At 39.7% G+C, this 25565-nt stretch overlaps 1 pseudogene; it reads left to right on the top strand.

Annotated features, from left to right (window-relative positions):
• The window catches only part of LOC102817549, an 82779-nt pseudogene that overhangs the window by 54399 nt on the left and 2815 nt on the right, over positions 1 to 25565 (top strand).

Here is a 25565-nt window from a genome sequence, read left to right as displayed (position 1 = left end):
AATACGTCATTTGATCTCTTGACTGCTGCTTCCATGAGTGTTGATAGTTGATCCAAGAAGAATGAAGTCCTTGACAACTTCAATCTTTTTTCCATTGATAAGAATGTTGTTTATTGGTCCACTGCTGAGGATTTTTGTTTTCTTTACATTAAGATGTAATCCATACCGAAGGCTGTGCTCTTTGATCTTCATCAGTAAATGGTTTAAGTCCTCTTCACTTTCAGCAAGCAAGGTTGTATCATCTGTATATTGCAGGTTGTTAATGAGTCTTCCTCCAATCCTGATGCAAGTTTTTCTTCATAGAACCCAGCTTCTTGGATTATTTGCTCAGCATACAGGTTGAATAAGCATGGTGAAAGAATACAACCCTGTCGCAAATCTTTTATTCAGCGTTCCCATGTTCTGTTCAAACAACTGCCTCTTGGTCCATGCACAGATTCCTCAAGAGCACAATTAAATGTTCCGGAATACTCATAAATCGCAATGTTGTCCGTAGCTTGTCATGATCCACACAATCGAAAGCCTTTGCGTCATCAATAAAGCACAGGTAAACATGTTTCTGGTAATCTCTGCTTTCAGTCAAAACCCATCAGACATCAACAGTGATATCCCTCATTCTCTGTCCTCTTCTGAATCCAGCTGGAACCTCTGGAACGTCTCTGTCAATGTATGCTTGCAGCCATTTCTGTATTATCTTTAGTAAAACTTTACATGGGATATCAAAGATATTGTCCGATGATTTTTGCATTCCGTTGGGTCACCTCTCTTTGGAATGGGCACAAATACGGATCTCTTACAATCAATTGTCCAGATAGTTGTCTTCCAAATTTCTTGGCATAATTGAGTGAGTGCCTCCAGTACCCCCTCACTTTCTTGAAATACTTCTATTTTTATTCCATCAATTTCTGGTGCCATGTTTTTCGCCAATTCCTTCAATGTACCTTGGACTTCTTCCTTCAGTATCATTGACTCTTGATCATATGCTACCTCTTGAAGCAGTTGAACATCACCATTTCCTTTTGATACAGTGGCTCTGTGTATTCCTTCCATCTTCTTTTGATGCTTTCTGCATCATTCAATAATTTTCCCAGAGAATCCTTCGATAACAAAAGTTGAGACTTAAATTTTTTCTTCAGTTCCCCCAGCTTGAAAAATGCTGAGCATGTTCTTACCTTTTGGTTTTCTGACTCCAGATCTTTGCACATTTTGTTGTAATATTTGACTTTGTCTTCTCAAGCTGACCTTTGAAATTTTCTGTTCAACTCTTGTACCTCCTTATTTCTTCCATTTATTTTAGCATCTCTACTCTGGAGAGCAAGTTTCAGTGTCTCTTCTGATATCCATTTTGATCTTTTCCTTCTTTCTTGTCTTCCTAATGACTTGTGTGTAGTTGTTGTTGTTGTTAAGTGCCGTCGAGTCGGTCCTGACCCATAGTGACCCTGTACAGGGTTTCCGAGGCTGTAAATCTTTACGGGAGCAGAAAGCCTCATCTTTCTCCAGCGGAGCAGCTGGTAGTTTTGAACTGCTGACCTTGTGGTTCACAGCCCGATTCGTAACCACTATGCTACCAGAGCTCCTTAATGACTTGTGTGTATGTGTGCTTAATTATTTATTCTTGGCTTTTAAATTCCATTAACAAATAACATAGGCAATAAATAGGATAATGCTGAGCCTGCTTAATTAGCAACATAATAAAAAAAAAAAAAAAGATGTCAAGTAATCTTCCCACATACCCCAGACCTCAGCTTCAAGTCAGTTAGTGCAGAGGGCTTTTAGAATTGCCTGAACCAAATGTTCTCCAAAGAACAAGTCAGTGACTGCCATATTTGGCTCAGTGGCAGCAATAGACTTGGCTAAGTTACAGCTTCCTATAGTTGACACTGTTATTTTACTACCTCAAATTGCAACCCCCATTTCTTGCTGCAAAGCCCAGATTCTGTTCTGCTTTCTTCCACTCAGGGCATAATGTCTTCCTGAATGATATTCTTGATGTCATTCCACAACTCTTCTGGTCTTCTCTCTTTAGTATTTAATGTATCAAATCTGTTCTTCAGATGATCTCTAAATTCAGGTGGGATATATTCAAGGTCATATTTTGGCTTTCCTGGACTTGTTTTCATTTTCTTCAGCTTCAGTTTGAATTTGATTATGAGCAATTGATGGTCTGTTCCACATTCTGCCCGAGCTTGTTTTGACTGATGATATGGAGTTTTTCCATTATTTCTTTCTGCAGATGTAATCCATTTGATTTCTGTGTATTCCATCTGGTGAGTCCATGTGTATAATCGTCTCTTATGCTTTCTAAAGAAGGTATTTGAAATGAACAAATCACTGAGCTTGCAGAATTCTATCATGCAATCTCCAGCATCATTTCTATCACCAAGGCCATATTTTCCAACTACTGATCCTTCCTCTTTGTTCCCAGCCTTTGCATTCCAATCACCAGTAATGTTCAATACATCTTGATTGCATGTTTGATCAATTTCAGATTGAAGAAGTGGGTAGAATTCTTCTATTTCATCCTCACTGGCTTTAGTGGTTGGTGCATAAATTTGAATAATAGTGTTATTAACTGGTCTTCCCTGTAGTCGCATGGATATAATCCTATCACAGACAGCATTGTACCTCATGACTGATCTGGATACGTTCTTTTTGACAATGAATGCAAAACCATTCCTCTTCAATTTGTCATTTCTGGCATAGTAAGCCATGTGGTTGTCAGATTCAGAATGGCCAATACCAGTCCATTTCAGCTCACTAATGCCCAATGGAAGGAATACACAGAGTAATTGTACCAAAAGGAAATGGTTAATGTTCAACCATTTCAAGAGATACCATATGAACAAGAGCCAATGATACTCAGAGAGGAAGTCCAAAGTGCATTGAAAGAAGTGGCAAAGAATGAGGCACCAGGAATTGATGGAATAAAAATTGAAATCTTTCAGGAAAGTGAGGCGGCACAGAAGGCACTCACTCATCTCTGCCAAGAAATTTGGAAGACAACTGTCTGGCCGACTGATTGGAAGAGATCAATGTTTGTGCCCATTCCAAAGAATGCGGAAATCATCGGACAATCTCTTTGATATCTCAAGCGAGTAAAGTTTTGCTAAAGGTAATACAGAAACAGCTACAATCATACATTGACAGAGAACTTCCAGAGGTTCAAGCTGGATTCAGAAGAGGCCGTGGAATGAGAGATATCATTGCTGATGTCCGATGGATCTTGGCTGAAAGCAGAGAATATCAGAAGGATGTTTACCTGTGCTTTATTGACTACGCAAAGGCTTTCGATTGTGTGGATCATGACAAGCTATGGACAACATTGAGAAGTATGAGTATTCCAGAATACTTAATTGTACTTCTAAGAAATCTGTACCTAGACCAAGAAGCAGTTGTTCAAACAGAACATGGGAACACTGAATGTTTTAAAATTGGGAAAGGTGTGAGACAGGGTTGTATTCTTTCACCATACTTATTCAACCTGTATGCTGAGCAAATAATACGAGAAGCTAGGTTCTATGAAGAAAAACGTGGCATCAGGATTGGAGGAAGACTCATTAACAACCTGCGATATGCAGATGATACAACCTTGATCGCTGAAAGTGAAGAGGACTTGAAACATTAACTTATGAAGATTAAAGAGCACAGCCTTCGATATGGATTATATCTCAATGTCAAGAAAACAAAAATCCTCACCACTGGACCAATAAACAACATTCTTATCAATGGAGAAAAGATTGAAGTTGTCAAGGACTTCATTCTTCTTGGATCAACTATCAACACTCGCGGAAGTAGCAGTCAAGAGATCAGACGACGTATTGCACTGGGCAAATCTGCTGCACAGGAACTTTTTAAAGTATTGAAGAGCAGAGATGTCAGCTTGAGGACTAAGGTGCGCCTGACCCAGGCCATTGTATTTTCAATAGCCTCATATGGATGCGAAAGCTGGACAGTGAATAAGGAAGATCGTAGAAGAATTGATGCCTTTGAGTTGTGGTGTTGGAGGAGAATACTGAAAGTGCCATGGACTGCCAAAAGAACCAATAGATCTGTTTTGGAAGAAGTGCAGCCAGAGTGCTCCTTGGAGGCCAGGATGGCTAAGCTTTGTCTCTCCTACTTTGGACATATTGTCCAGAGGAAACAATCGTTGGAGAAGGATGTCATGCTGGGTAGGGTGGAGGGTCAGAGAAAAAGAGGAAGACCCCCAACGAGATGGATCAGCCAGGTGGCATCATTGATGGACTCAAGTGTGGCAGCGATAGTGAGGTTGGCCCAGGATCGGACATTGTTTCGTTCTGCTGTGCATGGGGTCGCTATGAGTCGGTTCCAACTCGATGGCACCTAACAACAACAACAATGCCCAAGAACGCTTAAGTGTTCCATTTCATTTTTGACAATTTTCAGTTTTTCTAGATTCATGTTTTGTACAGTCCATGTTCCGATTATTAATGGATGTTTACAACTATTTCTCTTCATTTTGAGTTGTGGCCCATCAGCAAATGAAGGTCCCGCGGGTTTTACTCCTACAGGTTTTACTCCATTCACGTCATCATGGTCAACTCTGCTTTGAGGAGGCAGCTCTTCCCCGGTCACATTTTGAGTGCCTTCCAACTGGAGGGGCTCATTTTCCGGCACTATATTTGACAGTATTTCTCCTATTCGTAAGATTTTCAGTGACTAAATATTTGTAAGTAGTTCACCAGTCCTTCTTCCTATTCTGTCTTCATCTGGAAGCTCATCTGAAACCTTTCCACTATGTGTGACCCTGCTAGTGTTTAAAATACCTGGGGCATATCTTCCAGAATCACAGCAACTCACAAGCCACCACAGTATGACAAACTGACAGACAAGTGCTGGATTTGATAATTATCAAAAGTTAAATAGGCACTTTCTAAAATACTTACTTGAAATGTAGTCTTTCTAACCTGACTAGCCTTTCTCTTTTCAATCAATAGCCATACAAAAGTTTTTACCTCTTGTTGTTGTTGTTATTGTTAAGTGACATCGTGTTGGTTCTTACTCATAGCAACCCTGTATAGGGTTTCCAAGGAGCGGCTGGTGAATTTGAACCACTGACCTTGCAGCCATCTGACGCCAGAGCCTGAGCTCTTAAATACTATACTATGTTGCAAAACTGCCATTTCATCCAGGAAATGTTCACTGTAGACCTTGAAATATACTTGTTAAATAAATGGAAAGAAGGAAGAGGAAGAAGAAAAGTGAAGAAGGAATCTCTGCTTATGCATGTCAAGTTGCATACTCTAGTTAATTTCTATTGTCTTGGTTTGAGGTTCCCTTAGTATTGGCCAAAATTTTAGTTTCTTCTATTTTTTTTTTTTAGTTTCTTCTATTTTGACACCATTTGCATACATGAGATGCTTCCTGGCAGGCCTAAAAAAAAGTGCATAAGAATAAACATTGAATATTCAAGATTACTATTATATGTCAGGACATGGTTGATAGCTATACATGAAATTTGAGGGCATTTTTAGAAATGTTATGAAACTCCTGTAGACAATCTAGCTCACTTCTGTAGACAATCTAGCTCACTTCTGAGTTCCAATAAGGGGAACATGTACGTTGGAGTAAAACATAGGCATTATTAACAGAAAAATTTAATTCAAAGGAATGTTTTTGATCATTTTCAGGAAAAGGTCATTCATTAATAGTTTGCAAAGATTATCAAATCATCTGGCTGGCAGATTGGGATACAGAAATTCATTTTAATGAAGAGAATGGATTCCAAAAGATCCATGAAGAGGATTGGCCCTGGGAGTGGAAAGTAGGAATGTAGAGTGAAAGTGGGCAGAACATGCAAGTTTTGTATATAATAAAATGTTCATTGCTGTCAAGTTGACTCCAATGTGTGATGGTCTCGTGTCTAACAGAATAAAACACTGTCTAGTCCTGAGTCGTCTTCATCACCTTTGCTATGTTTGAGCGCACTGTTAAGGCTAGGTTGTTAATCTATCTCACTGAGGAATTTTTTTGTTTCTGTTGACACTCTACTTTACCAAGTCTACAGACTGTAATAAAATAGCCTTCTTAATTTAATTTTTTTTTTCATTCAGTATGAGAAAAAGATTGCATCCCCATCAGAGAAAATGTGCCCAAACTAATTACTTTTGAACATAGTACTTGCGAAGTTAGAGCATGATTTCCCAGGATTAGTGGATGGAAACTTTAAACTCTGAATTATATATATGTGATTTACAAGATTCTTGTGGGTATTCATTCTAGTCAAAACAGGGAAGGTTTAGCTAACGTTCCTTGTCTTTTGCACTCCTGTGTTCCCCTTTGTTGGGAAAAATTTTATTAAAAAATCCCTTGTGTTGCCTTTCAGCTGCTCAAGTTTTCCCTAAGAAACCTAGGTCCCCTCAACATACCCATCATCCTTGACTTCTCAAATTCTATCAAAATCTATCTGTCCTGTATTTAATTCCCTTTCATTAGCAGAAGGCAGTTTTATTTTGGAGGGGGTGGGAGTTTAATACTCGGGTATAAAGTTATCTCCTAGCTACTGCTTTTTAATCTCAAGAAATGAATTTTTGAAGTTGGCATTCTAAGCACCATAAATCAGAGAAAGACACTTGGAAACAAATGAGTTACGAATGACCATGTCTGATTGCCTGTTTTTGTTACTAAATAGAATAAATTGAATATGGAAAACAAATTATTTGGGGAAAGAAAGCAAGAACATTTCAAAGGCAATATATTAGTAAGTCAAAAAGTAGGCAGCAGGTACAAAATTTCTGTATAAAACGGACACAGGAACCCAGTTTGGAAGGGAAGGCTTGAAGTTGCTTTATATAGCACTTTACCCAAAAAAATTGATACCTATTAAATAATTGGGAAGAATTACTTAATGCAAATTCCTGGGTCCCTCTTCTTAATTACTGAATCATATAACCTCAGAGGTTGTTTCTTATGCACACTTGAGGAGAGACACACTACTCTGTCTGCAGGATAGCCTGGCACTTTACATTCTTATCAGGTAGCCTAGCAACAAATTGTTCCAGCCGGGAGGCTGTCAGATCTCTGGCAGAAACCACTGTTGATAGGAAAACTCAGAAGATTGGTGGCACAGCCTGCTTCTTAAACCAATAGCATTGTAACTTCAATACAAAAACTCAAAGATTTCAAATTGGCCAAGGGATCCCTTCTCCCTCCCAATTTCTCCATGTACGTGTGAGGTAACAGGAACCAGGATCCTTCTTTTGGAGCATTTTCCATGGGGTATTTAGTTGTGTCAGGCCCTGGTTCTACATTCCCAGAGTTCAGTCAGTTCTAAGTCTGTGAGTTTTGATTTGAGCCTGTATTGTGTGCTGCTGTGGTGTTTATTTGAACCACATACCACTCGCTCAGTTGACAACCTCAAAGTTTGAAAATTACTAGACATGTATTATTTAATATGCTTATCAGTGACTTGAAAGAAGTAAATACTACATCAAAATCCACACTGCTATTCCCATAAATGAAGGTATGGTGTGGTGCTGTGGGATAAAGCACCTGGACCAGAAAGTTGGTTTGAACCCCAGGGAGGGCAATTCAAATGCACAAGCTGCTCCTTGGAAACCCTATACAAGGTCGCTCTAAATGACATTATACTAGGGTGAACCAAAAATATCAGCATTCTAGTTGTAGAATTTATTTTAATCAACTTTTAGAAAAGACAAATACATCATTTTTTGACACAATCTCCTTGTTATTCAGTACAATTTGTCCATCTGTCAATAAGCTTTGTTGTTATTGTTGTTAGCTGCCATCAAGTCAGTACTGACTCATAGGGACCCTATGTACAACAGAACAAAACACTGCTCGGTCCTGAGCAAACCTCACAATCGTTGATACGTTCGAGCCCACTATGCCAATTCATCTCATTAGAGGTCTTCCTCATTTTCTCCAACCCTTGCCTTTACCAAACATTATATCCTTCTCCAGGGACTGGTCACTTCTGACAATATGCCCAAAGTATGGAGACGAAGTCTAGACATCCTGGCTTCCAAGGAGCATTCTGGCTACACTGCTTCCAATACAGATTTGTTTGTTCTTTTGGCAGTGTATGGTACTTTTAATATTCTCCTCTAACACCACAACTCAAATGCATCGATGCTTCTACGGTCTTCTTAGTCTCTGTCCAACTTTCATATGCATTTATATGGATGTTGTTTATTGGTCCAGTGATGAGAATTTTTGTCTTCTTTGCATTGAGGTACAACCCATATTGAAGGCTGTGGTCTTTGATCTTCATCAGTAAGTATTCTAAGTCCTCTTCACTTTCAGCAAGCAAGGTTGTATCATCTGCATATCACAGGTTGTTAATGAGTCTTCCTGAAATCCTACTGCCACGTTTTTCTTCATATAATCCAGCTTCTTGAATTATTTCTTCAGCATACAGGTTGAATAAGTATAGTAAAAGAATACAACGCTGGCACACACATTTCTTAATTTTAAACCATTCAGTGTTTCCCTTGTTCTGTTTGAACAACTGCCTCTTGGTCTATGTACAGGTTCCTCATGAGCACAATTCAGTGTTCCAGAATACGCATTCTCTGCAATACTGTCCATAGCTTGTCGTGATCCACATAATTGAAAGCCTTTGCATAGTCAACAAAGCACAGGTAACCATCTTACTGGTATTCTCTGCTTTCATCCAAGATCCATGTAATATTAACAATGATATCCCTTGTTCCACATCCTTATCTGAATCTGGCTTGAACCTCTGGTAGTTCTCTGTCAATGTACATTTGCAGCTGTTTTTGAATTATTTTTAACAAAATTTCACTTGTATGAGATATTAATGATATTGTCCGGTGACTTCCACATACTGTTGGGTAACCTCTCTTTGGAATGGGCACAAATAACGCATCTCTTCCATTCAGTTGATCAGGTAGTTATCTTCCAAATTTCTTGGCATAGATGAGTTATTGCCTCGAGTGCTTCATCAACAAGCTTTCGTATTCCCTTATTTTAAAATATGTTATGCTGTGCTGCGACCCACAAATGCATCACTGTGTTCATGTCACAGAGATGGATCTTTGTCCTTGAATGACTGCTTTCAGGGGACAAATCAAGTGGAAGTCTGATGGAGCAAGATCAGGACTATAGGGAAGATGCTTTAACACCTCAAAATGAATTTTGCCAAGTGTCAACAGTGAGGGCAGAGGTGTGCAAATACGCATTGTCATGCAAGATCACAATGTCCTTGGGTAACAGTCCTCTGCGATTTATCCAAATTTTATATGCTTCTGCTCTTTTGTGAGCTCATCACTGTAATGAGCACTGTTGATAGTTGAACCTTTTTCCTGATAATGTTCCACTACCAGCCTTTGAGAAGAAAACTGTAAGCATCAATTTTCCAGCTGATGGTTGACTTTTGAACTTTTTGTTGGTCAGCGATTGAGGACGATTCCATTCCATACTTTACTGTTTACTCTCAGGCTCATAGTGATGCATCCAAGTCTTGTCACTACTAACGATTTTTTTTCAAGAAACTTTTTTACCTTCCTTGGGGTATCAATCCAAATTTTGTTTGCAGATGTCCAAACACTTCTGTTTATGCTTTTCCATGAATTGTTTCGGTACCAATCTTGCACGAACTTTTTGAAACCTAAGTCTGTCATGGATTAGAGGGTAAGTCAAAAAGCATTTCTACAAAATAATTTTGTTGTTGTTGTTGACTCATAGCAACCTTATGCAAAACAGAATGAAACACTGTCAGGTCCTACGCCAACCTCACAATTGTTACACTTGAGCCCATTGTTTCACTGTGTCATTCCAGCTAATTGGGGGTCTCTTTTTCTCTGACCTTCCACTTTATCAATCATTATGCCCTTCTCCAGGGACTGATCCCTCCTGATGGTATGTCCAAAGTACAAAGTCTGGCCATCCTGGCTCCTAAGAAGCATTCTGGCTGTAATTCTTTCAACACAGGTTTGTTTGTTTTTCTGGAAGTCCATGGTACTTTTAATACTCTCATTTAACACCACAACTCAAATACATCAATTCTTCTCAGTCTTCTTTACTCATTGTCTATCCTTCACATACATATGAAGTTATTGGAAATACCATGGTTTAGGTCAGGCATACCTTAGTCCTCAAACGCACATCTTTGCTCTTGATTACTTCAAAGAGGTCTTGTGCAGCAGATTTATCTAATGCAATATGTTGCTTGATTTCTTGACTGCTGCTGCTTCGAAGAGTGTTGTTGGTTGATCGGAGCAAAACGAAATCTTTCACAACTTCATTTTTTTCTCCATTTATCTTGATGTTTCTTATTGGTCCAGTTGTGAATATTTTCATTTTCTTTACTTTGAAGTGTCTTCTTTGCATTGAAGTGCAACCTATAGTGAAGGCTGTGGTGTCTGATCTTCATCAGTAAGTATTTTAGGCCCTCTTCCCTTTCAGCAAGCAAGTTTGTATTATCTGCATATTACAGATTGTTAATGAATCCTTCTCTAACTCTGATGCCACATTTTTCTTCATATAATTTATCTTCTCGAATTATTTGCTCAGCATACAGATTAGGTAAGTATGGTGAAAGGATACAACCCTAGCATACACATTTCCTAATTTTAAACCCTTTGGTATTCCTTTGCTCAGTTTGAACAACTGCCTCTTGGTCTATGTACAGGTTTCTTATGAGCACAATTTAGTGTTCTAGAATATTCATTATCCTCATTGTTTTCCATAGCTTGTCATGATCCACACAATCAAAAGTCTTTGCATAGTCAATAAAGCACAAGTAAACATCATTCTGATATACTCTACTTTCAGTCAAGATTTATCTGATGTCAGCAATGATATCCCTTGTTTCATGTCCTCTTCTGAATCTGGCTTGAATTTGTGAGTTCCCTGTCAATGTAGTGTTGCAGCTGATTTTGAATTCTCTTTAGTAAAATTTTACTTGCATGTGATATTAATGATATTGTCTGATGATTTCCATATTCCACTGAGTCACCTCTTTTTGGAATGTGTACAAATATGGATCTCTTCCAATTGGTTGGCCAGGTAGCTGTTTTCCAAATTTCTTGGCATAGAAGAATGAGTACCACAAGTGCTGCATCAGTTTGTTGAAATATTTCAATTTGTATTCCATCAATTCCCAGAGCATTGTTCTTTGCCAATGCCGTCAGTGAAAATTAGACATCTTCCTTTAATATCATTGGCTCTTGATCATATGCTACGTCTTGAAATGGCTAAACATCAACTATCTCTTTATGGTATGGTGACCATTCAATATTGAATGACCACAGAATCCTTCAATATTGCAACTTGAGACTAGAATTTTTTTTCCTTCTGTTTGCTCAAATTAACAAAATCATAATTAACCTTTATTAAACAAATACATCAAAATATGAACCTATTGTTTCTTGACAAATCCTACATCTAGGGCTATTCATTTTTGAAGGCGCTGTTTCTTCTACTTGCATCAAGTCACGTCCCTTTTAAATGTTCTTAGAGTTTGGGGAACAAAAGAAATCTCAAGGGAAAAGTCAGAGTTCTAGTGTGGATGGGGTAAGCTTTTCCAACAAAATTCTCAAGGACAGTTCTTGCTACTGGAAGAATGATCAGGTGCAGTGTCATGATGAAAAAAGTCCTCAAAAATTTCTTCCTAATAAGCCCCCATGTCAGTCTAGAGTCCTTCCAGAAAATCTATCAATAAACACTCACCATAACTTACACAGACTCCTCATGTGGCGCTGTAGGATCAGCACGGGACTGAAAACCCCAAGGTCAGCAGTTCAAACCCACCAGCTGCTCCTTGGAAACCCTATACAGGGTCGCTATAAGTTAAAACCAACTCAATGGCACTTAACAACAACAATAACCTTCTAAGCTGACCACTATATCTTGAATTGAACTGGCCCAGCAGATACCTTTGAAATCACTGTTTTGGTTTGTCCTTGCTCTTAGATCATACTGGTAAATCCAAGACTTGTCCCTGGTTACTATTCACCCCATAAAATTGCTTTCTTTAGCTTCAATTATGCTTAAAAGACTGATGAAAAAGACTAGCTCAACTTCATACAATGCTTTGGGCATCCATCCAGCTCAAAGCTTGTTGAGGCCAAATGTTTATTTAAAATTGAAAATGCTGAGCCATCTAAGATCTCAACTTCAGTAGCTATCCCTTCAATGTTAAGTCCACAGTCTTCTTCCACCAGTTTTTGGACTTCAACCACGGTTGTCAAGGTTGATGGATTTTCCCCTCTGGGTTCATTGTTGAGGTCTTCCTGGCCTTCCTTAAAATATTCGAACCATCTAAAAACTGTTACTTTACATAGGACAGCAGTCCCGTAAACTTGTTGCAAAGTTTCAATGATGTCGGAAGATGTCCAGTTGAGTTTTGCTAAAAATTTGATAGTAGTGCGGGCCTCCAAATAATTTTTTTTTCCATGACACAAAAAAACATACTTTTTTTTTAAGGCACCTCAATGAAATTAAGACAAGGGTATTATTGAAAGAACTTGTATGTAGCCATCTATTGGTTTGTTGTTGTTGTTGTTAAGTGCCGTCGAGTCGGTTCCGACCCATAGCGACCCTGTACAGGGTTTCCGAGGCATTACAGAGACATATTTAAACACAAATTTGTGTGGAATAAGCTCTAGCATGTGTGAACTGGGACCCTATTAGTAACAACAACCAATGTATGTAGAAAAAGTTTAAGCATATATATTGATTTTATTAAGGAGCTCTGGTAGCGTAGTGGTTACGAATCGGGCTGCGAACCTTAAGGTCAGCGGTTCGAAACTACCAGCCGCTCCGCGGGAGAAAGATGAGGCTTTCTACTCCCGTAAAGATTTACACCCTCGGAAACCCTGTACAGGGTCGCTATGGGTCGGAACCGACTCGACGGCACTTAACAACAACAACATTGATTTTATTATCTTAATTTAATATACTCACAGCTCCACAGTTTTTATGGCATTTTAATTGGATTCTTCTTTCGCCAGTTAATGTAGTACGATAAAACTGCAGATATTTCTGAAATTTAAGTACTTTTTGAAGACCTAAAGGAGCTCTGATAGTGCTGTGGGTCAGGGACTGGGTTGGTAACTAACCAGAAGGTTGCAGGTTCAATCCCACCAGCTGCTCCCAGAAGAAAGATGAGGCAATCTGCTTTTGTTAAGATTTACAGTCTTGGAAACCCTATATACGGCTGCTGAGTTGATGGCAGTGGGTTTGATTTTGATGATCTGATGTGGCTCTGTCGGATGAAGCACTCAACCACAGGGTCAGTTTGACTACAAAGTTGGTAGTTCAAATTCACCAGCCGTTCCACGAAAATCCTACACAGGGTTGCTATGAATCCTAACCGACTTGATGGCATTTAACAAGAACAATTCAAGTAAGTGAACATTTTGGGATAGTGTCAACCAACTAAAACATTCTTTCATATGAGATAAAACCATGTGCACCATCGTTTGCAATATGCTGAGAAACACATTTGTGAGAAAATCTAATGAATTCCGGGAAGATCTAGAAGAAGACAAATTGTAAGTTGGAATGAGAAGCTGTTCGATGATAACAGATCACTTCAGTCTTTCTAGATCTCTTCAGTAGAGAAAGAAAAACAAAGGCTGAAATAAGAAAAGACCTAAGTATGTAAAGAAGTTCCTGGGTGGTGCAAACGGTCAGCAAACTCAGCTGTTAGCAAAAGATTGGAAGTTCAAGTCTTCCTAGAGGTGCCTGAAAGAAAGGCCTGGCTCCTTACTTTAGAAAAATTAGTTATTGAAAACCCTATGATGTTCTTTTCTGCTCCAACACACTCGGAGTCACCTGACTTGAAATCAACTCAATGGCAACTGGGTTTTAAGTCTTTGAAGTCAGGAAAGGATGAAAAATGTAAACAAAGTTATTCACATATTCTGGAATTGTAGAAAGAGGGGTTATTTCTAAAATGTCACTGAAGTAAGTTTGGGCCAGTTAGATAGAAATAAAACTTTACATAAAAAGTGAACTTGTATCATCCTAAGTACTGATATAGACTTTTAAAACCAGTTATGACAAACTAATGATAGAGCCTAGTGAAATGTACAGAGTGAGTAGTTATATGGAATCAAATTGCCAACAGTAACTTGAAAGATTAGACCAGAAACTAAGGGGGCAATGAGTTTATGTTAATGGGTGAGAAACAACTAAAAAAAAAGACTGAGAATGATTGCACAATTCAAAGAATATATGTGGTTAATCAATGCCACTGAACACTACAACAAAAATAAATTACATATTTTTTTAAATAGAAAACTTAAATAAAGGTTTAAGGTAGCAATTGAAAAATTAAAAAGGGGTTTCATGTGCCTAATCTTTGAGCCATCCATAACAGTCTAGACTTTCCACCATTTGTCTGGTGATGACCCCTGAAGATAAAATGCTAGGTTTGCTAGACTTTGCAACTAGGCCAATGTATCATTATGGTTTTAGGTGATAAAACAACAACAAAAACCCAAAAACCAGATGGATAAAAAAGAATGATTAGTGAAGATGTCACAGGAAACTTACACTTCAGCTAAAAAAACAATTGGGAGGAAAATCTGTATATTGTTGTTAAGTGCTGTGGAGTGTTGAAAATTTTATTATTTGCATGATAGTTAAATTTTCATAAAATGTTAGTATGTGCTTCACTTCTTGCATTATTCTGGAGTAAGCATGTCACAGTGGCTTGTAAGGCCCTACAGAACCTGTGCTCTACCTTCTGAAATTCTCTATCATGTTTCCATTCACTCTATGCCAGCCCTACTCACCACCTTGCCATTCCTCTAGCACAGAGTCAGGGAACCTTTTTTCTGCCAAAATTTATAACATCATTCACAGGCCATAGAAATTTACCAATTTGAAAATAAGCCTACCATATTTGGGCAAACATTTTATTAACTCACCCCTAATGTGATGGCTCTGTGGGCTTATGTGTCAGACTGCAAAGTCGTTCGAACTGCAAGGTCCATGGTTCAAGCTCACCAGCTGCTCCTTGGAAACCCTATACAGGGTCGCTATGGGTCGGAATCCACTTGATGGAACTTAACAACAACAACAATGTGATCTGGTAGCACAGGTAGTTACAAATCCGGCTGCTAACGTCAGGGTCAGCAGTTTGAAACTACCAGCTGTTCCGCGGGGGAAAGATGAGGCTTTCTGCTCTCGTAAAGATTTACAGCCTTGGAAACCCTGTACAGGGTCGCCATGAGTCAGAAGCGACTCCATGGCATATAACAACAACAATGTGATGGCAAAAATTCATATTTTGCATGATTTTAACACCTTAATTCAGTTTGGGGATCATCTTGTGCCCAGTTTTTCTTTTGCACTGGCTGACTCACGTTTTCACAAAAATACATACAAATTATTTGTGCTTTAGCCAATTTGACTGAAGTTTCAGGAAGTGAAGGGGTAAAATCCAATTATTAGGGAGCAATGGGGAGGAGTTCTATCAGCGATACAAATGATTTTTGGAGAATAATAAAGAGCTTTATTTATTAAAAACTTTTTGCCACCCACCATCGAAGACTTTTGGAATTCTGGTGTGGCGCTGTTGATTAATGAGTCAGACTGCAAAGTCCTTTGAACTGCAAGGTCGGTGGTTCAAGCTCACCAGCTGCTCCTTGAAAACCCTATAAGGGTCGCTATGGGTCGGAATCGACTCAGCGGCACTAAACAATAATCGAAGACTTTCAGTCATTGGTAAATTCACTACTTCTGCTTTTCTCATTTTCACTTCGCATTCTGGTCCTATTCTGTCTTCCAGATTTGTCGTCACAGAATTTCAAATTCTTCTTTTTCTAGTTCTTACTGCCAGACTCGGAGTCCTGGTGTGGCGCTATGGGTTAATGCGCGAGACTGCAAAGCCGTCTGAACTGCAAGGTTGGCGGTTCAAGCTCCTTGGAAACCCTATCCAGGGTCGCTATGGGTCGGAACCGACTCGACGACACTTCACAACAACAGCTCCCAAACTCGACTTTGAGCTTTACTTTGCATACCCAAATTCATCAAGATGTTCAGTGAGGGGTGGGAAGGAGCACCTTTCCTACTATGCACCCTCAAAAGATAGATGCAGTTGTAAATAATTTTTTCCCTTAGTTATGTTTTATAATTGTGTCCACACTACTTTAACCAGATACTTGATTCAAAGATTGGGTTAAACTTTTTAGCCAGAAGTTAAGGGTTTTAAATCCTTTTCTGTCAAGCCTAAATTTCTTGCGAACGAAAATACGTAAAGATGAGCAACAGTGGCGTAGTGACGTCAAGTACACCAGGTCGATGCGAGGCGCAGTAAATGGGAGGAGGAGTGGGCTGCCAAGCTCCGCCCCTTGCCAGTTGCAGCCTAGGCCCCGCCCCCACCATCCACTCAAATCCTCTTCCCCTGCCCTCGCGGTTTGGGCAGGGGCAGAGAGGGGGAAATAAGAGAGAAGTCACGCGCTCACGCACACGCTCGAAGCCCCACCCCCGAGGTGACGTTTCGAGACGCGACGCTTCGAGACGCAGTGCAAATCGGGAAAAGGGGATGAACTGGACTAGCTTCCGTCGGGATGTCGAAGACTGGTTCTTCTTCGAGTTAAGGGGAGATGGGCCTGTGGCTAAGAGGTCGGCGTTAGTGAAACGCACTCGACACCACGGTGAGTCCGGATCTGGGTTCCCAGGGAGGTTGGCAGCAGTTAGTCCCCTTTCCTTCCACCAGCTGCTGGTCACTCCGGAGAGAAACCGTGTCTACGGAGAGGGGTGAGACAACCCCAAAACATAGAACCGGCTTTTGGAGGAAAAACCCAACTTCAGTTTTTCTCGCTGCCCACCCGGAATGCCCAGCGAGTTTCGTGTGGACTCAGATTTTTCTGCCTTAGAAGGTGGCCTTGACCGTTCCTCCTCCGTCCTGGACACAGGACTCTACTTTGACGTCCTTGCATCCGTTTTCCGATTTTCTCTTATCGATCTATAATGCCAGGCTTTACTACAGCATCTTAGAGTGAGTGTTTGCCCAAAGATTCTTTGCCCCAGTCAGTTTTGCTTCTAGTCAAATGCAAGTGTCAGTTTACAAGCCCTATTATACATAAATTCATCAGTTATAACTATGACTTCCTCAATTACAAGCTATTTTTTCTTAAGATGTGCCTTCTATCTTAGAGTTATTGAACTAGTTTCACCTCCGCTTCGCCTTGGAAATTAACAGAACCCTGAATTGCAATATGCGTTTATACATAAAGCTGCAGACCACACTCTTGGGTTTATTTCTTGGTTACAGTTTATTCTGTGACCTTGAAGCAAGTCACTTAATCACTAACAAAACATTTACCTGACTCAGAGGTGTTGCGGAACCTGAGGAAATTGATATTTGTTAAGAGAACTGAAGGTTTCAGATGAAAGGGATTCCTAACTAAAGGATGCTACTCTTTCTGAATCAGCAAGCATCTTTAATTTTGTGTGTATCCTGCTACAGCCGTTAAAAATGTGAAGTGATAGTTGTTAAGGAAGTGTTCCTGTTCTAGGCTCTGCGGCTTTGCTGTCTAAGCAGATTTTTTTTTCATTTCAACAGATTCTGCTTAAGATTTATTGTTGATGGACTTTGCTAATTTCTCGTGACTTCACAGTAGTAGTCCAGTTTAGCTGAAAGGTAATGTAGGTTGTATTACCTTTATCGTGTTGATGCAGCTGCCTTGAAATACCTTTTCTTGTGACACATTAGATGCATCTTTAAAATTAGATAGTAATGATCCTGTAATAGTGAAAAAACAATCCTCATTGAAACTGTGCACCTAGGTTTGTATTGTATTCTCTGAAATGAGAGTGTGTGAGAAAAACTAGCAGAAAACTAAAGATGTATTATTAATATTTTTATATATTTAAGCCGTATTAGTCATTTGGATATTTGTTTATATGTGCTAACATAATTCAATAGAACGATAATGACTTTTGTAATGTAAGAAAGTTGAGAAAAATGCCAGATCAGATTCCCCCTTCCCCCCCCCCCCCCCCATAAAATGTCTGGCATATTTTATAATGAAACTTTTCTTTGTGATGATAGGGGGAGGGGAAGATATAAGGAATTTGCCCAAAGTTATGATTAGTGTCGACAATAACAATAAGATCTACATTTCCATAAGATTTGGGCATCAGTGTTTTTCAGTTCTCCAGGTGATTCTTATATACAGCAAATATTGAGAACCATGCCCCCCTTTTTTGGGGGGTACTTAGTAAGCATGATGTGAGGAGCCCTGGTGGTGCAGTGGTTAACTGCTTGGCTGCTAGCCTAAAGGTCTGAGAGTCAAACTCAGCAGCCTCTCCTCAGGGGAAAGATGTGATAATCTGCTTTTGTAAAGATTACCCTACTGCCATCGAGTTGATTGTGACTCATAGTGACCACCCTCTACGGGGTTTCTAAAATTCTACATCTTTATGGAGGAGACAGCCTCATCTTTTTTCCTCCGAGTGACTGGTGGGTTTGAACTTCTGACCTTGCAGTTAGCAGCCCAGCACCTAACCCACAGCACCACCAAGGCGCCCCTGCTAGATTGTTGTTAGATGCCATCAAGTCAGCTCCAATCAGTCACCCTATGTATGCACAACAGAACAGAAACACTATCAGGTCTCCTAAATTTATTGTTGTTATTGTTGTTGTTGTGTGCCATGGAATCGATTTTGACTCATAGAGACCCTGTACAGGGTTTCTGAGGCTGTAAAAAAGCCTCATCTTTCTCCTGTGGAACACAGCTGGTAGTTTCAAACTGCTGACCGTGAAATTCACAGCCTGTTTCATAACCACTATGCTACCAGAGCTCCTAAAGATTACAGCCTTGGAAATCCTACTGATTTGGGAATTCTTTGTTCGTAGTTAAGGCACAGAGTATACTGTGCTTTGTTTCACATTACCATCCTGCCCTTGTTTCTTTTTTTTAGCTTTTTATATTCAACAAATCATATACTTTACTTCATTTCAATGATTGCAATCATCTTCATGTACCCACTGTTAACAGTATTTACCTGTATTCACTTTAACCCTTGTGTTCCTCCCTGTGTCTACCGCTACCTTCATCTTTCCTCTGCCAAACCCCGTCTTATGCCTGTCTTGTCACCATGTTAAAGTTGTTTACCCTCTAGCCCTTGAATAATTTTTCCCTCCCCAGCCTGTAACCTTCATAGAATATTTCTTGTATCAAGAAAATCTTTTCCTAACTTGTCACAGCATATTATGCCCTTTTGTGATTGACTGATTTCACTTAGCATAATGTCCTCCAGGTTCAGAGATGTGAGGTGATTTGCAGATCATTCTTGTCCTTAAGTGTTGCATAGTATTCCATTGTGTTTATTATACACCAATGTTTGCTTTCTTTTCTGTTGATGAGCATTTTGGCTTTGCCTCCATCTTTTTGATACATCTCTTGTTGACAGCATATTGAAAGATCCTCTTTTTATTAACTCATAGTATGAGTCTTATTTATTGAGGATATATAACAAGTAGAGGATTGCTGGGTCATATAGTATTGCTGTTTGACCATGCCGTTTTCCACAGTGGTTGTAGCGTTTTGTAGTGCTGCCAACAATGTTGGAAGATCCCAGTCTCTTCAACCTCAACAGTATTTGTTGTTTGTTGTTTCTGAACTTTGCTATTAATGCTGGAGTAATAGCAAATCACTGTGGGGTTTTTTTTTTCTTTCAGTTTTTATTGTGAATTGAGTGATAGTTTACATGGGAAAACATCAGTTTTACACCATTGTTTCATTGCTATGATGACAGTCTCCGTGCATCATCATTCAACAGTATTTGCTTATATTCCCTCTGTTCTTTTTTTTTTTTTTTTTTGTGATGTACACAGAAACACTCAGGAATGTATAATAATTTGGGCACATTTTGTAAGCCTGCTTCCTGGCCGCCAGCATTCAGTCTTTCTCTATTCATGAGTCTAGAGTACTCAGCTGCTCTCTCTCTCCATGTCTACATCTGCTATCACTGCTTCTCTAGTTAGGGTCCTGCATTCTTCGCATGTTCTTCTCCCTTGATGGTCCTAGGGTTCTCTGTTTCTGAACTGTAAGATTAACTACTACCCCATTTTTGTAACAAAACTTCTACCTTTACGTTGTGACAGTCGCAGTTAGTCATGATAACAATTATCTCTTTTCACCAGGCTTGTCTAGACAAAATGAAAACTATTCAGTGGGAATTCTACCATCCCCTGTTGTTGTTGTTGTTAAGTGCCGTCGAGTCGGTTCCGACCCATAGCGACCCTGTACAGGGTTTCCGAGGGTGTAAATCCTTACGGGAGTAGAAAGCCTCATCTTTCTCCCGCGGAGCGGCTGGTAGTTTCAAACCGCTGACCTTAAGGTTCACAGCCCAATTTGTAACCACTACGCTACCAGAGCTCCTTCCCCTGCACACCCTTAAATGAAACTCCCTCTTGAAAACTTGTAAGCCAGTCACATGAATTTCTGTGCTGAGTTAATTTTGTTTGTGGGTTTCTTTTCGTTTTTGTTGTGTTAATGTTTATTAAATCTTTTAAATTTTCCTCATTTATATTTGATGTGAAGGTTAATTTTCTATGAAGTTATCTTGTAATTTACTAATTTTTTCTCTGTTTAAAATAGTCTGTTTTATTTTGAAATCTGCTTGACTTCCTTGCCATTTGGAAGTTTTGTATCTATATTATTACCTGGTTTTGCTTTCTAGTTGACTTCATTATAAATTTTTATCTCTGGTTCCCATTTGCAGTCTTGTAGGTTGGTTTTACTGTATTGTTGTTGTTAAGTGCCATGGAGTAGGTTCCGACTCACAGTGACCCTGTACAGGGTTTCTGAGGAGCAGCTGGTGACCTTGAACCACCGACCTTGTGGTTCATACTGACCTTAGAGTCCAGCGCATTAACCCACAGCACCATACCAGGACTCATACTTCTATATCTGGATTGTGTTCTGTTGTTATGTATGTTAATATTAGGTTGTTGTCTGCTGTTGTGGTTCCCAGTCCAAAGAATGCCCTTCAATATTTTTTGTAAAGTTGGTCTGGTTATTACAAATTTCTTTAATTTGTGTTTATCTGGAAATGTTTTAATTTCTTTGTATTCCCCGTTGCTCCCAACACTTCACCTTTTCCATCATATTCGAGGGACAGCTTTGCTGGGTATATATACTTGGCTTGTAGTTTTTCTTCTTGTCTGCATTGTTTCTACTGAGAAATCAGAACTTAGTTTTATTGATTCTCCTTCGTAGGCAACTTTTCATTTTTCCCATGCTGTTCTCAGGATTTTTTCCTTGTCTTTGGGTTTGGAAAGACAGATTATGATATGTCTTGGTGATTTTCTTTTGGGATCTGTCTTGTTTGGGGTTCATTCAGCTTTCTGTATGCTTATCTTCTCATCTGTGATGATGTTAGGGAAGTTTTCTTCCAACAACTCTTCGCCAGTTTTCTCTGTGCTTTTTATTGTCTCTTCCTGTTTTAGAAATCCAATCACTTATATGTTCTTCATGGTATTCCATGTAACTCTTAGACTTTCTTTGGATATTTTCATTCTTTTTTCCAGTTGTTCTTTTAGCATACATAGTATTGAGAGGTTTATCTTTAAGCTCATTAATTTAGGCTTCCATTGCTTTGAATCTACTCCTTTGTCTTGTCAATGTATTATTCATTTCTGAAATTGTAGCATTAATCTTCTGGATTCCTAACTGCAGGTTTTCTGTTGTTTCAAAATTTACATTTATTTAGTATTTTTTTTTCTTGTAGTGCTTTCCTGAAATTTCCTTAATTTTTTTTTGCTTTCCTCAATCTTTCTGTGGAAGGTACCTAAATATCATTCTTTTGACTTCCTTTTCTGCCTTAGAGAGGTTTTCTGTCTCTGTATCTTGGTCATTTGTTTGAGTCATTCTGCCTTGTTTCTTTGTGTAAGCTAAAATTGTCTGTTGTCTCTGGGGCATTGTGGTGTTGTCATATTTGGATTTAATTGATGATTGTATGTTGATGTGTTCTTAGGCTCTCACCAGTTGTCTCCTGTGGGCATAGATAGAGAATAAAAGTGTTTACACTATCCTGCATTCTGCTGTGTGTGCACCTCAGTTTGGGTGGGTTGACTGGTGTTGGCTGCTGTTTATCATTGATCAAGTGGTATAGGAGTTCGTATTGGCTTTTACCTAATGGGTGGAGCTTCGCAGGGTAAGGTTGTGACTAGACTTAATGGGCATGTTACTGTCTCCTGTCAGGTGGGAAATAGGAAAAACTATCCCCCTCTCTTTCTCTCTCTCTCACACACACAAACATGAAAACAAAACAATAAATAAATAACCAGTAATAATGGGAAAGTAATAAAGGAGAAAAAGGTAATCAAAATAGGCAACAACCAGAAAAAGTGACATAACTAAAAAGAGAAAGTGGCGCTATAGCAGGGAAAAATAAGAGAGAAAAATAAAAGGAAGAAATTAAAAAACAAAACAAAAAAAACTCCACCGCCTAGAGAAACCAGGAAGAGGGAAGATGAAAAGAGAGTTGTTGTTGTTAAGTGCTGTCGAGTTGATTCCGACCCATGGCGACCCTGTACAGGGTTTCCATGGAGCAGCTGGTGAGCTTGAACCGCCAACCTTGTAGTTTAAACGGCTTTGCAGTCTGGCACATTAACCCACAGCGCCACACCAGGGCTCCATATACACATACAAAAGAAATAAATAAAATGGTATATTACATTAACCCTGTATAGGGTTTCTGGGGAGCAGCTGGTGAGTGAGCTTGAACTGCCGACTTTGCAGTTCAAACGGCTTTGCAGTCTGAAAAGAGAGTAGAGAGTAGTAAAGAAACATCAAAAGAAAAAAAGAAGAGGGAAATGAGAAATAGAAGGGCAAATAGAAGTGGAGATAGAACAGATAAAATGCAACGGAACGGAAAGAGAAGAGGAAGAAAGCACAAACATAAAGCATGAAACAACGAAAAGGAAAAAACCCATAAAATCAGTGCAGCTTTGTACTACAAGAGGAAGAAACTCTGGAGTGCTCCTGCTAGCCAAGTAGCTCATGAAGTGGGTGCAGGAGGAAGGTGACCTTAGAGTTCCTGGCTCTAGATGGAATTCATATATGTCTAGGTGTTATCTATGTTCAGGATACTCAGTCTGGAAGTAGTTTGTGGAGGTCCTTGAATGGTGCTGGTTTCAGTGCCTATTAGAACCTCAGGTCGACTGGGGGCAGGGTGACCGGTTAAATCATCTGGTGAATCTGTGGGTTTTGTAGGTCTGGCACAAAAACAGCTCAGCCAGCCTCTGCCTCACAGTGGTGTAGCTCACAACCATGTGGCTTAGAATGCCCCAAAATCAGGGTGTGTGCTGGGATTGGATGAGAATGGTAACTGGTTACATCTCTTGTTTGCAGGCGAGTGTGAGGCAAAAGAAGGAATTTCACCTTTTCCATTGCCTGTGTGAATCTGTTCTGCCAGGCTACCTTCTGTCACCAAAGCTGGTCACAAATGTTTAAGATGGTGATGCTGGTCGTCCTCCCTGCTTAGCTTCTTCTCCCAAGAAACACTCGGTCCAATTCTCTAACCTTTCCTCTGAAGTTCAGGCTTCCTGGATTTTCATTTGTGTCTGTTTCATTTGGTTTCTCAAATCTTTGTTGTAGAAGGTCTGCCTAGTCTGCCTTCTTACCTTAAGTCCCTCTCTTCTCTGTGTCCTTATTTTTTATCTGAAGAGGTTAGAGCTTTGTTAGGAGATATATTCTTTGTATTCCCCATTGCTCCCAACACTGCACCTTGTTTATGTTGTTGTTAGGTGCCGTCGAGTTGGTTTGGATTCCTAGTGACCTTATGTACAACCGAACAAAATACTGCATGGTCCTGTGCTGTTCTCACAATTGTTATGTTTGAGCCTGTTGTTAATGCTACTGTGTCACTCATCTTGTTGGGATTTTTATTTATTTATTTTTTCATTGACTCTCCACTTTACCAAACATGATGTCCTTCTCCAGGGACTGGTGTTTCCTGACATGTCTAAAGTATGAGAGACAGAGTCTCACCGTGATCACTTCTAAGGAGCAATCTGGTCCTACTTCTTTCAAAACCAGATGTGTTCATTCTTCTGACAGTCCAGAGTACTTTCAATATTCTTCCCCAACTTCATAATTCAAATACATTCATCTTTTATGGTCTTCATTGTCCAACTTTAACATGCATATGAAGCAGTTGAAAATCCCATGGCTTTGGTTAGGCGTGCCTGAGTCATCAAAGTGACATCCTTGCTCTTTAACATTTTAAAGAGGTCTTTTGCAGCAGATTTGCTTAATGCAATACGTTTTTTAATTTCTTGACTGTTGCTTCCATTAGTGTTCTTTGTGGAGCCAAGCAAAATGAAGTCTTTGACAACTTCAATCTTCCTTCCGTTTATTTATTGGTCCAGTTGTCGTTTTCTTTATATTGAAATGTAATCTGTACTGCACAATGTGTATGTCATTTTTGTTATTGCTGTTGTTAAGTGCTGTGCGGTTGGTTCCAATTTATAGCAACTCTGTATGGGATTTCCGAGGGACAACTGGTGAGTTTGAACCACCCTTGGGGTTAGCATTCCAGGGCTTATCTACAACGCCACACCAGGATTCCACCTTGTATATTGTAACCAGTAAACATCGAGTTGATTCTGACATATGGTGAACACGTGTGTGTCATAGTAGAACTGTGTTCAAATGGCTGCATTTTTAGAACTAGATTGCCAGGCCATTCTTCTGAGGTGCATCTGTATGTACTTGAAACTCCACCTTTCAGTAGGTAACCTAGTGTGTTAACTGTTTGTCCCATCCAGGCACTCTTTGTGTATTGTTGTTGTTGTTGTTGTTATGTGCCGTGAAGTTGGTTCCGACTCCTAGTGACCCTGTACAGGGTTTCCAAGGCTGTCAATCTTTACGGGAGCAGAAATCCTCATCTTTCTCCCACGGAACAGCTGGTAGTTTTGAACTGCTGACCCTGAGGTTCTCAGTCCGATTCATAACCACTGCACTACCAGAGCTTTCTGTTAGTTGTTATTGTTGTTAAGTGCCTTTGAGTCACTTCCAACTCATAGCGACCTTGTATAGGGTTTCTGAGGCTTTTAAAATCTTTATGGAAACATAAAACCTCATCTTTCTCCCACAGAACTGCTGGTGGGCTTGAACTATGGATCTCGCTTATCGTATAGAGCCACCACACTCCCCTTGTGTATAACCATGTGCCATGGAATCCGTTCCGCCTCATAGTGACCCTGTTTGTAGAGGGTTTCCAAAACTGTGTATTTTTAGGGGAACAGAAAGCATCATCTTTCTCCCATGGATCGACTGGTAGATTCAAACTACTGACTTTGTGCTTTACAGCCCAACTCGAACCCACTACGTTACCAGGGCTCCTTTTGCATGTAGTGTTGTGTTGTGTTAAATGCTGTCAAGTTGGTTCCTACTCATAGCGACTCTGTATAGCGTTCCTGAAAAGTAACTGGTGGGTTTGAACCACTAACCGTGTAGTTCACAGTCCACCAAGTCACACCAAGACCCCTTTTATATAGTTGTTGTTGTTAAGTGCTGTTGACTCGGTTCTTACCCATAGTGACCTAGTAGTATAGGGTTTCCAGGGAGCATCTGGAGAGCTTGAACCAC

This window comes from Chrysochloris asiatica, unplaced genomic scaffold (assembly GCF_000296735.1).
Source record: "Chrysochloris asiatica unplaced genomic scaffold, ChrAsi1.0 scaffold00004, whole genome shotgun sequence".
NCBI classification, from domain to species: domain Eukaryota; kingdom Metazoa; phylum Chordata; class Mammalia; order Afrosoricida; family Chrysochloridae; genus Chrysochloris; species Chrysochloris asiatica.
The sequence above is the reverse complement of the archived record's forward strand: the minus strand, read 5'-3'. Positions and strand labels throughout refer to the sequence as shown.